The sequence below is a fragment of the Mustela nivalis genome (assembly GCF_964662115.1).
Source record: "Mustela nivalis genome assembly, contig: HAP1_SCAFFOLD_1423, whole genome shotgun sequence".
In the NCBI taxonomy this organism is placed as follows: Eukaryota; Metazoa; Chordata; class Mammalia; order Carnivora; family Mustelidae; genus Mustela; species Mustela nivalis.
The window spans coordinates 130,984-143,858 of NW_028135241.1; the positions used below are offsets into that span (position 1 = coordinate 130,984).

The 12,875-nt window shown below is 49.3% G+C and overlaps 1 pseudogene across 1 annotated transcript; it reads right to left on the reverse strand.

Annotated features, from left to right (window-relative positions):
* Nucleotides 1-7,739: 7,739 nt before the first annotated feature.
* LOC309857842 (large ribosomal subunit protein eL32 pseudogene) lies at nt 7,740-8,264 on the reverse strand (annotated as a pseudogene). Its single transcript has one exon. The product of its transcript is annotated as a large ribosomal subunit protein eL32 pseudogene (transcript).
* Between the last annotated feature and the right edge of the window lie 4,611 nt (nt 8,265-12,875).

Below are 12,875 nucleotides of genomic sequence, written 5' to 3' on the forward strand. Positions count from 1 at the left end.
TTACAGCACACATGATAGAATATTTTAAAACAATAGTCCATTTTGCTCAAACTCCATGTTGAAAGCAAACGACTCTGTCAAACACTTTGAAGAAGGTAAAAGTAGTGGAACCATGTTTTGTCAAGAAAGCCCAGGGAGAAAAGCAGGTAGTAAAACCAAGTAGCAGTATCGAGGAAGGGCAGCCTCAGGAAGAAAATGAACACCGTTTTCTTCTGCTTTGTTCTCTTTTTTGTTTTCTTGTTGTTGGTATCTTTTTTTTTTTTTTTTTTGGTCTTTCCCAGAAATCACTTCATATATATACACTTATCTGTTCAACTTCAGCGAAAGTTGGGAGGAAAAGGTGCCAGAACTTTTGAATGGTTGTCTTCAGCTGAGTGCTTATTTTCTTCCTTCAGTTTCTCTGGGGTTTCCCACTATTCTTCAATAAACATGTGTTGCTTTCTGGCAGGGTAAAGCCAAATGCATTTTTAAAAGAAGTAATGGCAGGTCATCCTTCCATTCAGATCAGGAGAGAGCCCATACCAGAAAAGGCAGAGAGGGTAGTAGACTCCCCTCTGTGAGTTCCTGCCCTCTTGGTCTTTCCTCAGCCCTTGCTCTCTGCTATGTCTCTCCAGTCACACCCCAAACCCATAGAAACAAAAGGACTCTTCAAAACTTAAACCCTGTGAGAAGGGCCACACGGAGGCAAGGAGAGCCCTGTAAGACTCTGAGCCATGTGGTCTGTATCTGAGACTGCACATCTCCTTGAGCCACGTTCCATTCCCTCCATGCCTAATGTTGGCCTTGTGTTCTACAGAAGCAGTCAGGGCATCCATACACTCCTCTCTGTGTGCTTTTCTGTATACCTGATCCCATCTCAACCCACAACATCCAGCATCATGCACCATCTGTCATCTCCCTTCAGTCAACCTGCAAATAGGTAAACACAGCCTGTAAAACCCACCCTTGTCCAAGCTATGTCTGGAGTTATGATCGTCTGTGTCTTTACCATCAAACTTTCTAAAAGGCTATTCTTGTGTGTGACCTCCATGGTCTCACGCCCAGTCACTCTATCTCTATGTCTGGCTTAGGACTCCACTACTCACCTCCCATTTTCTTTCAGTACTCAGTGACAACCTCCTCGATCTACCCCCACCCCCTAATCAAGCTGCTTTGCAACTTTTCACATCATCGAACATTGCTGACATTTCATTCCTTGAAATCTCTCTTCTCTAGACATCTGTGCAAAAATGCCTTCCTGGCATCAAAGCCACGTCCCTCCCCTTCCATCCACTACTCCTTTATTCTTCCCCTTTATCTGCCCAAGAAAAGAAGGAATTACCCTAAATCCTTAACTGTCACTCTCTCTACAAGGAATATATCCCTTGGCAACAGCATGATTGCATCTCTCTTCCCCCAAGCACCCATTCCTACATTTTGACTGTCCAACCAGAACCTACACCTGCACGTCCAACAGACACCTCAACTCAGATTGCCTAAAGCTGCACTCCTCCTCTTACCTCCTGCACCTGGCTCCCTTCCTGAGTTGCCACGACTGTTGTGGCAGTTGACACATCAGACTCAACATTCTGAACGCACGGAGGCACCCCTAAGCCTACTGCAGCATTTTATTTTCCATAGCCGAGATATGGAAGCAGCCCAAGTGTCCAGCAACAGAAGACAAAGTGGTACATACACACAATGGTATATTACTCAGCCATCAAAAAGGATGAGATCCTGATATTTACAACAGTATGGATGTACCTAGAGGGTATTGTGCTAAGCAAAATAAGTTAGACAGAGAAAAACAAATACTGTATCTCCAGGGATGAATTCTTAAAAAATGCCCTACATATTCAAGTTTTAAGGCAGGACCAGAAGCAACAGTTTTAGCATATATCACCACGATATAAAATAAAATCTTAAAAAAAAAAAAGGAAATAATAGGACAACAGCAATTAGGGTAAAAAGACTTAACAACTGTCTTGCTCAACATCACCAGCACCACACCAGCTACACGTCTGACCCCCAGACCAGCATAGCAGGTGTGAGGACAGGTCCAAGCAGAGAAAGTGTTACTTGTCACATTTTTTGAAAAATGATAAACAGAAGGGATGCCTGGGTGACTAGGCTGGTTGAGCGGCCAACTCTTGATCTCAGCTCGGATCTTGATCTCACGGTGGTGAGTTTGAGTTCCACACTGGGCTCTGCACTGGGTGTGGAGCCTGCTTTAAACTAAACTAAACTAAACTAAAATAACACCTCTGTCAAAAGTACGTGAATTCACAACTTACATGTAAGTCAAGTTCTACTTGTTCTAAGACAGCATGAAAACCAAGATGTCGTTATCAAGACAGGAAGCAAGAGAAATTGTGTATTCCATATGCCGTGAGATGACTCCAACTGCATCCAAGTCAGCCATGGCCCTCCACACATCTGCAAGAGAGGGTATATTATCCACATTAGCACAGAGGAAACCAAGGCTCAGAGAAGTTAAAAAAAAAAAAAAAAGAGTCCAAGATCATAGCATCATTTAGCAGCATAGCCAGAATGTATAGGAATTACCTCAAAACAGGCCACACTAGTGGAAGAATACCTTAGTGTGGAGTTATGAGAACCCAGGTAGAACACTGCCTCAGAAAGGCAGATAATCAATAAAGGAAAAATAAAGAGGCGCCTGGGTGGCTCAGTCGGTTAAGCATCTGCATTGGGCTCAGGTCATAAATAATCGTGGGATCTTGCCCTATGTCAGACTTCCTGCTCAGCAGGGAGTCTGCTTCTCCCTCTGCCTCTGCTCCCCATTCATTCTCATAAACAAACAAATCAATAAAATCTTACCCCCAAAAAAAGAAAAAAATAAAGATTATAAGCTTACAATAAAGATATGAATGACGAGTCAAAGCTTTCAGTGACACACCCACACCTGCCTACAGTTCACTGGCTAAAACATGGGTGGAATTGATGGGGTTAGAAGAACAGGAGGCACATAGGCCCGGACAGCACAGCCCCAGCAGATGCAGAATCCTGGTGTAGGTTTAGCTAGCTTTCATTGTCCTTTAAAATGTCAAAGCTAAAGAAATCTGGTAGGGTTATTGAAGTCTGATCCTGGGGGATGCCTGGTTGGCTCAGTCTGTTAGGCAGCAGCCTAACATGACTCAGGTCATGATCACAGGGTCCTGGGATCAAGTCCGGCATCAGACCCCTTACCCAACCAGAAGCCTGCCTCTCCCTCTGCCTGTTGCTCCCCCTGCTTGTGCTCTCTCACTGACAAATAAATAATCTTTAAAAAGAAAGAAGAAAAAAAAAAAGAAAAGAAAAATAAAATCTGATCCACAGTATAGAACAACACAAAGGATGGTACTTTCTTGGGCTGATTTCTGTTTGTTTGATTTTAAGTAGGTTCCACAGCCAGCACGGACACTAGTGCAGGGTTTGATCTCAGGACCCTAAGACCATGAACTGAGCCAAAGGCAGAAAATCAATTAAGCCACCCAGGCACCCCACTTTCTTGGGTTCTAATGGGACTTTTCCTAGGTTCTAATCCTAGCTGTACTGGCTGCCAGGGGGAATGAAGTCCAGCACCACAAGAAAAGCATCCCAAGGCAGCAGTCCTCTGCAGAAGATTTGCTGGTGGCTGCCATCATCAAAGAGTCAGTGGGTGAAGTTGTTGAAGCACAGTGGGAACAATGATAGCCACTGCCTTTTGGGTGTCACTGAATCATCCTACTCATCTTCAGGAAGCCTGGCCCTTCTCCAGTCAACGCAGCAAAAGCAAACTTGTTAGAAGAACAGGGGAGGGGGTCATCTCCCTCCCTCCCAGAAACTGAAGCAACCAGCCAAACAGTGCAGCACTGGAGTAAAAATAAAAATATGAAGGAATGTGGCTGCACCTGGGTAGCTCAGTCTGTTAAGCATCTGCCTTTGGGTCAGGTCCTGATCTCAGAGACCTGGGATCTGAGACCCACATCAGGCTCCATGCTCAGTGAGGAGTCTCCCTTTCCTTCTCCCTCTGCCCCCGCTCCTAGCTCATTCTCTCTCTCTCTCAAATAAATAAAATCTTTAAAATAAGAAATTTAAAAATGAAGGAATGAATCAAAATGCAGAATTCAGAAACAGAACTACAGATATAAAAACTACATATAAAAACCTGAAATATGACCCGGTGAGTGAGGAAGGATTATTAAATCATGATACTGTATGAATTGATTGCCAATTTTTTCTTAGAACATAGAGCACACTGCACTACACGAAAACAAAAACACAAAATTAGGATTGAATACAAAAACAAAATTATCAGTGTTATTCCATCAAGTGTTTCTCTAACCTACTGATCAAAACCTCAGTTCATCCTCCAAAAGAATCTGGGCACCACCTCAGCACACATGAACACATTTTCAGGCCACAGTTCACACTGCTCCAGTCCCCACTCTAAGTCCTGAGCCATGGGCTCCTCCAGGCAAAGCCACCACCAACTAGGCCCCTGCCCTAGAAATCCCCAAACCCAACCACTTCACAACAGGGAGACTCAGGGAGATTCAAATGGGCAGAAACGTGGGACTTTGACTTTTTTTTTTAATTAAAAGAAAAATACAGCAAGAAACATTTCTAGCACAAAGTGAAGAGCTCATCTTTCACAATGTCGAGAGTATTAGAATTATCAATACACCATCAGTAGTTTGATAGGTCAAACAGGCCAAAAGCTGGAAACACAAGAGGAAATGCTCACAGCAAACAGACCTGAAAGCCAGGGCCTGGACCAGCTGACATGGCTCTGCCGCTTACCACAGCGAGAAAGTGTAACTTTCCTGGGCTTCAACTTCCCTCCTGGCCAGCAGGAAAGTGGCAACACCACAAAATTCATATCTGGTCGGGGATTACGTGAAAGGAGAATGCTCAGTGAGAGCCCCGCCACACCGCCCGTCCAGCCACAGTCTGTGCCCAGTGAATGGGAATTTCCTCTACTGCAGCCACACGAAGAGCTGAAGGATCTGCACAGGATGCCTGTCTATTTACCAGTCACAAAACCACGTTCAGCCATAAACAGAGAGGGCAAGAGACCCCAAGAGATGGGAATATCCCTCACCCTTGCCTGGACCAGGCTTTCAAGACAAGTTGGAAAGCCCACAGCAGCTCTGCCACTGACTCTGAATGAGCCTTTGGAAGACAACACCATCCCAAACAGCAGTTTAATTTACTTCTCTTTAAAAAGCAGTGAGACAAGGTCTTGGCCACATCTTCATAAATTAACAGCTTAGGAGGCTAAACCCCAATGATTTAGTTATGTCCCCAGCAGGCACACCTCTACTCGTGGGCAGCTTCAGGGAGAAAGGGTGCCTCCCCATCCATGAGGACACCCTCTGACATTCATCTGAAGATGCTTCCTACCCATGGGCATTTACTCCCTGGAACCCCCCCCCCCATCTAAGTTCCTCTCTGGATGCTGCACGAGGCTTCATCCTCACACCCCCATCACCACTGGTGACACCACAGCTACCCCCGAGCCTTCAAGCAGGGTGCACCTATCTTTGCTGCCAAGCGTCCCATCAGCCCAGCTCCATCACTGATTTCTGTACCCATAATTAATTAACTTATGCATGTATGTATTTATTTATTTTTACAGCTTCATTTATTTTAGGGAGAGATAGACAGAGAGAGAGAGATACAGAGAGAGCACACACACACAAATACAGGGAGATAGAACCTCCAGCAGATTCTACACTGAGAGCAGAGCACACCTCAGGGCTCAATCCCACCACCCTGAGATCATGACCTTAGCTGAAACCAAGAGTTGTATGCTTCAACGACTGAGCCACCAGGCACCCCTCTGTACCCTTAATCTTAAGAAAAGACAGACACCGCTTCTTTCTGTCAGCCACGGCCTCATAAGCCATCTGTCACACAGCGAAAGGTTCCAGAGGGTAGGACCAGGTCTGCAACACCAGTGATGCCAGAGTATCTCCATAAAACTACAATCTAGTGAGTACCAGACTCTGCTCTAAGCTCCTAATATGGCCTTCTATTTTGTACCCCTCACAGACCTACATGCTAGGTATTATCCACAGTGCACAGAGGAGGACACTGAGGTCCATGGCTTACCCAAGTGATCTACTTTTATGTGGCAGCAGCAGGGGCCTGAACCCAAGTCTGTGACTCCAAGGCCCCTCCGTCAACTCTGTTACTCATGCAGCCCCAACACAGTCATCAAATACCTCCCTAAACCCTCATCCCTCCTGTGAAAAAGCATGGTCTTCTGCCATTTCCCAGATGGGAAGAAAGCCGGCGTGAGCCAGATATAGTGACCTGCCCATGATGGTACAGGCGATGTCCCCCCTGTTCTCCCTCCAACACCCATGTCATTCTGCACGAAGCCCCATGGGGTCCTTCATGCTTCCAGTGGAAAACTCTGGTGAGACCACCAGTCTCCTGGCAGGCCTTCATCTTGACCCTGGACGACACGACCAGTTAGGAGAAACCGGCTAGTTAAGCCTCTGAAATGGGGTCCTACCACCCAGGAAAACCCCCTTATCTCCAGGGCATCGCCCGTGTGAATTAGCTGGATTTGTAGAGGGCTCCACAAGCACCAGCCTTGCTGAGTCACTTTCTCTAAGGTGGTGGCTGAGACAAAAAGGACCCAGGAAAGAAAGGCATAGGCTGTTGTGGAACTCCAGTGCCTTGGCATCAACAATTAATGTGAGCAGCTGCCTCTGCTCACCAGATCTGCATTTTATGTGGGGCACACTATTCAAAGTTTACACCCCCCATCTCTGTAACCTTCACGACAACCCCTGGAGCTCCCTGCACCATCATTACCACCTCACAGACAAGGAGACAAGGCATGAGGGGTGTGTAGAATGATGCAGCTCTGTGCTGGGGCCAACCTGGGGAGGACCCCACAGGCTTGCTCTTCCCACTGCTGCAGAAGCAGCTGAAAACAACGAGTTTTTCAGTTTCCATTATGTAGAGTGGAAAAGTCAACCATAAAGATCATTCAATTTTTAAATGGGTTATTCCTCAGGATAAAAACAGTTCCAAAAAATAATTTCCGAGAAGTTCAACATATTCTTCCTTCCAGGTGCCTGGCATGTGATGGAATGTTGTTAAAATAAGTTCTGGCCCATCAGTATGCCAGACAGAAACTGGAAGTAAGCTGTTGCAGGTCCCCAAAGGCTCCGTCACAATCCTAAGGAGAAGACATATAACTTTCACTGTCCCAAAGTGGTTATGTTTAAAAAAAAAAAAAAGGCACAGGTGGAACATTTTAAATTACAGACTTTCAATGCAGGGGCAGTGGGGGCAGGGGGGGGTGTCCCCCAACTACCCCCAAATGTTTCAGCTATATATAGTGACTTACCAAAGTGACTCCTCACAAGTACCTACAAGGCGACTGACAGGCTACTGACCGATGAGGAAGGTATTCGGACTGCTTAACAAAACCAACACAACTTAGAATCTTTATTATTAAGAAGAGAAAACCATTTATTAAACACTCGCCAGGCACCAAACCCTCTAGGCACTGTCACACGATCTACTCATCACACGGCTGCCAAACTCAGTGCAGAAACTGAGGCTGAGTAAGTCACCTAAGGTCATGCAGCACCAGAAACTGGATTCCAACCAGGTCTGACATCAAAGCCCACCCCAGCTTGCTGCAATGCTTCAGAACCTAAGCTTTGTGATGATCAATAAACTACATGCTTAACAATGTTTACACATCTCTGTTAGAATTCAGGGAAAGGGTTTTTTTTGTTTTTTTGTTTTTTTTAGTTTTATGCTTTTATTAACACAAATATGACGTGCACAACAAGCTGTCTATTCATTTTCTTCACTGCGCAGCCTGGCATTGGGATTGGTGACTCTGATTGCCAGCTGGGCTGCTCTTTCCACAATAGCTTTGCGGTTCTTGGAGGAGACGTTTTGAGCAATCTCGGCACAGTAAGATTTGCTACACATCAGCAGCACTTCAACTCCTTGACGTTGTGCACTAGGAACTTCCTGAAGCCACTGGGCAACATGTGCTTTGTCTTCTTGTTGCTCCCGTAACCAATGTTGGGCATCAAGATCTGGCCCTTGAATCTTCTGCGCACCCTATTGTCAATGCCTCTTGGCTTCCGCCAGTTGCGCTTAATTTTGACATATCGGTCTGACTGGTGCCGGATGAACTTCTTGGTCCTCTTTTTAACGATCTTGGGCTTCACCAAAGGTCTGAGGGCAGCCATGATGCCCAGTAACAGATGGCTGCCACCTCCGCAGGCAGCGCCGAAGAAGAGAGCCCAGGGAAAGGTTTTTAAAAATAACATACACAAGGGGAAAAAATGATACAGGTTCTGGAGGCAGGCTGCCCAAGGTTCAAATCTTGGCTCCTCCACTTGCAAGCTGTGTGACCTTGGACTCCTTTAGCTCCCCTGTGCCCATATTTCCATGCATTAAAATGGTAGCCATAACAGACCCTATCTCCTAAGGCAAATAAAGCATTTTGGTGTTGTTGTTCTTGTTTTAAGATTTTATTATTTATTTGACAGAGAGAGAGAGACAGGGTGAGAGGGAACACACACAGGGGGAGTGTGAAAGGGAGAAGCAGGCTTCCCACTGAGCAGGAAGCCTGGTGAGGATTAGATCCCTGCACCCTGGGAGCATAACCTCAGCTGAACAACTGAGCCACCCAGGTGCCCACAAATAAAACATTGAGAATCATTCCTGGCAGGAGTTAAACCTCAGAAGGTGTGGGCTGGTGTTACTTCTTGCTGGCCACTAGATAGAGTCAGCAGCCTCAGGCCCACTGTTTTAGCAACTCATTTGCATAAACAAAGACCAGGCTCAGCCACTTTGTGCTTACCCTATGGTTTCTTCCTGTCACTAACATCTCTCCTCACTCCTGCTCTGTGGCACTAAGATCTGGGCCTCAACTTCCCATCTGTCAAATGAGGTGAGGAGCCCAGCTGATCTATCTGAGGTCCTTCCAGCTGGGCAACCTAGGGTTCTTGGTAACTCAGGGCCCAGAAATTTCAGAACCATCCTAACACAAACATTACCGAATGACACTCACTCAATTTCCTCAAATCTTCTCTTCCGTGTTATGTATAAATGCTTATTTTCATGGCAAATCTTCTCCAAGATCCCAGAGCTCCACGAGCACCCAGTGTGTAGATGTAACCCATCTGTAAAAGGTGGACGGGGGGTGGTGGTTGCAGCTGGTTGAGCATCTGACTCTTTGTTTTGGCACAGGTCCATTCACCTGGCCCATTCACCTGTGCCTGCATGTGTTCCGTGGTGTGCTCTTTATCTCTCTCTCTCTCTCAAATAAATAAATCTAAAAAAAAAAAAAAAAGGAAGTCAGGAAGGATCAGGAGACCTGCTGTTAAGGTCCCAAAGACTCCACCCTCCTCAACTAGCCTCCGGAAATAAAGTAAGTGGATGCCCAGGAGCCTCCTGGACACAAAACTTTCCAAAGCAAAGTTTTCAATTTCATACTGGAGAAAAGGTTGCTGTGCAAATTCAAGACAAAAAAGCCAGCCAGGGTGGGGTGGGTTTGGATGGGGTTGGTCCTGTAGGGCTCTGGCCACTAAATGCCCACTGCCCAAGCCAGGAGCCTGGAGTCTGTGCAGCCAGTGCTTCCTGAGGCTTCCACATCATGGCCTCGCCCTGAAGTTTCCTCCTGGAAGCTCCTTACCCAGGGAGGCCACCTGTGAGCAGCCCCTCACACACACCCCAGCTTCTGCCCCTCCATCCAGCTGGAGTGAAGGATCCCCAAGCTGCTCTCTCTGGTCTCTCCTGCACAGAGAGGAGTATGTGCCCCGGAAAGGAGGGTCCCTGAGGATACCTGAGTCCCTGGCCCGAAGACAGCTGGCTTGAGAATGTGGGGTTTCGGTGCTCTAGGCACAGCAGTTCCTAGAGGAAACAGGGTAGGGAGCTCCAAGGTGGAGGGGAGTCCCGGGAGTCTGGGATGGCAGATGCCAGTGGCCCCCTAGTGGAAGGGTTTCAGTGACCCCAGAGGTGAGACGGGCCAGGGGTCAGGCCTGGAGGTGTACAAGGACCTGTGGGGTAGGGGGCCAGAGATGGAAGTGAACCCAGGGTGGTTTCAGGCCCAAAGTAGAGGTGTGGGGGTGGGGTGGGGGGAAGGGGTCCATGGGCCAGAAAGGAATGGTATCCTGGGGCTCCTGGGTAAAAGGCACTTGAGGTGGAGGGGGCCCAGTGGGGCCCAGGCCGCGCGGAGCCAGCTCCTCTCGGGCTGGGGAGCCCGGCGATTCTGAGGGACAAAATTTTTCATCAAGTTCTGGAAAAGAAGCCTGTCAGCACAGGCGTCTCTCCGGGGGCCAGACGAGCCCAGTGGTGCTGGGCCCCTTGATGTCAGTAGGGCCCCACGGGTTCCCTGGATACCGAGAAGTGGAGCGAGGGCTGTGGGGCAAGGGCTGTGGGGCAAGGGCTATGGGGCATAGGAGCACCAGGGCAGCAGGAACCTGTCCGCCAGGCCCCCCTCCCGCTCCCTTGGACGAAGCAGCAGGTGGCAGCGGGCAGGAGGGACACAGCCTCCCTCTCTCCCTAGCGCCCCTACCCCTCCCCAGCCCCTCAGTACCTGAGTCAGCAGGGCACCGATGCACTCCCCAGCGCCCTGCCCTGCCAGCCCAGAAACCCTGCCTCCCTGGGAGGCACTACTTGCTCAGTGAGTTCTCTGGGCCCACAGAAGGCGGTGGGCGGGGCAGGCAGGTGCGGGCGAGCTGTGGCATGTGGGGGGCGGCAAACAGTGGTGCAGGCCTCTGCAGACCCGCGCGCCCTCGCCCAGCCTCCTGTCTGTCCTGTCCAGTGAGGGGCCTGGCTGCGCCCCCTGCCGGCTCCTGCTGCTCTTCTACTGACTCCAGGACCCCAGTCCCCCGCCCAGTCCCAGCCTCCCTGCCCCTGCTTGAGCTCCAGGCTAGGCCCGCTGCCGCTCCTGGGCGGCCGAGCTGCGGCCCTGGTGCAGTGTGGCTGGCCCTTTTCTCTCCCCAGGGCACAGTGGAGCCGCGAGGGAAGGCCTGAGCGGATCTTCCGTCTGCTCAGTGCCAGTGGACACTCTCCAGGGGCCTCTCTACCTGGTGGGCTCCACCCATGGCCATCTTGGAACCCCTGGAATCCCCTTCAGAGACCAGGTGAAGCCCTCCTTGGGGAATCCAGGCTCCTGGGACCAAGGCGAGTTGATCTTGTGTACTGCTGTGTTTGTTCCCTGGCCTGGCATGGATTGACAGTTGCTGAATTGATCTATTCTGGGGTCATCAAGGGCAGAGCAAAGAGTTCAGGGCTGGGATCCCCAGGCCTGGGGTCCACACAGGCTTGGAGCCCTCTTGGCTGTCCCTGACAGAATGACCAAAGAGGAACCCTCAGAAACATGGATCTGCCTTGACCTGGCAGAGCATTCAGGGACAGGAAGGGGAATGTCTCCTTCGCAGAGTATCTGGAAGCCTGCAGTGGAAGATGGATTTGTCTGAGCCATGGTCATTAGTGTTGGGCCAAGGAACCCCTGGCTTGCTTCTCCTACCTGCATCCTAGGTCTAAAAGGGTGTCTGGGTGGCTCCCTCAGTGCAGCATCTGTCCAGGGTCCTGGGATCCAGCCCTGCATCTGGCTCCCTGCTCAGTGAAGATCCTGCTTCTCTTTCATCCTCTCCCTCTACTTGTGCTGTCAAATAAAATTAAAAAAAAAAAAGTTAAGAGGGGGGACAAAATGGCGCGGAAGTAGGAGGAGGTGTCTTTTCAACTTGTACCCCAAAATGAGCTGATTACCTACCAATCACCCATGAACTCCAATCACCCATGAAATCAGCCTGAGATAAGAATTATACATGTCTGGATCTCTACAGGGGGAGAAGAAGCCAGTGGGCAGGTAAAGCGGAGTGGGAACTGTGAACTGATATCAGAAGATAAACAAAAGGGGGAGGGAGCAACCAGAGGCAACCAGTTGGAAAGTAATACCCCAATACAAGCGAGAGTGCCCTGCATCTGGGGACCAGCATTAACTCGGAGACTGGTTGAAAGCACTCCAAAAGAGCAAAGCATCTCTGGGGAAATTGTGGGAATCGGGGCGGCTAGGGACAGGGGCTTAAGTCCCTGGTCCCAGGACAGCCTCCCGTGGCGCTGAGGCAGAGAGTGCGGCAGAGAAACCAGCTCTTGGTCCCTAAGCTGCCAGCGCACGGAGAATGCATGGGGTCCGTTTCCTGTGAGGGGATGGGAGCCACACCAGGGGGCAGAATGCAAGAGTCCTGCTATAGAGCCTGAGATACTCCCCTGAGAGAGGTATAAAGGCCCAGCAGGTGCCCTTTGATACACGCCCTTGTTTCAGAGCCTGCACCAAACTCTCACCCCAGAGAGGTGCGCGAAGGCCCAGCCTGGTGCTCTAGGACCTGTGCCCAGTTCTCAGAGCCTGAGACCCGCGCACGAACCTCTGCCTTCCCTGAAATTGGTGCGTGCAAGGTGGGCGCTCTTAGACCCAGAAAGACCGGGCACTCCCAGCCCGGGCCAGCGGGAAAATCTCAGTGTGCGATTGCTGCTTGGAACCTCTCTAGCAGTCTAGAGGTGCCCAAAGCTGCTGCTGCCGTGCTTTTGGGTACAAGCAAATGATCCTCCATCCCCAGGGACAGCGACTTGGAACCTGCTCTGCCAACGGCCAAGGGGGAACTTATTTCAGCTCTGTAGCCAGACTGAGGCTTCTCTCTGAGAGAGAGGATCAGGGTGCGGTTTGTTTTCCTCTAAAACTACAAAAACCATCAAAAGCGGTCAAAGTGAGAAAAAAAAAAGTGAACAAACAAAAAACCACCAGAGAACAAAAGCCTGAAAAAAAAAAAAGTTTCCTCAGAGCCCACCCCCTTGAGGGGGGCAGTAGGACTTAAGTCAGGGAACATCATTGACTGAAAACCCACATGGCAGGCTCCTTC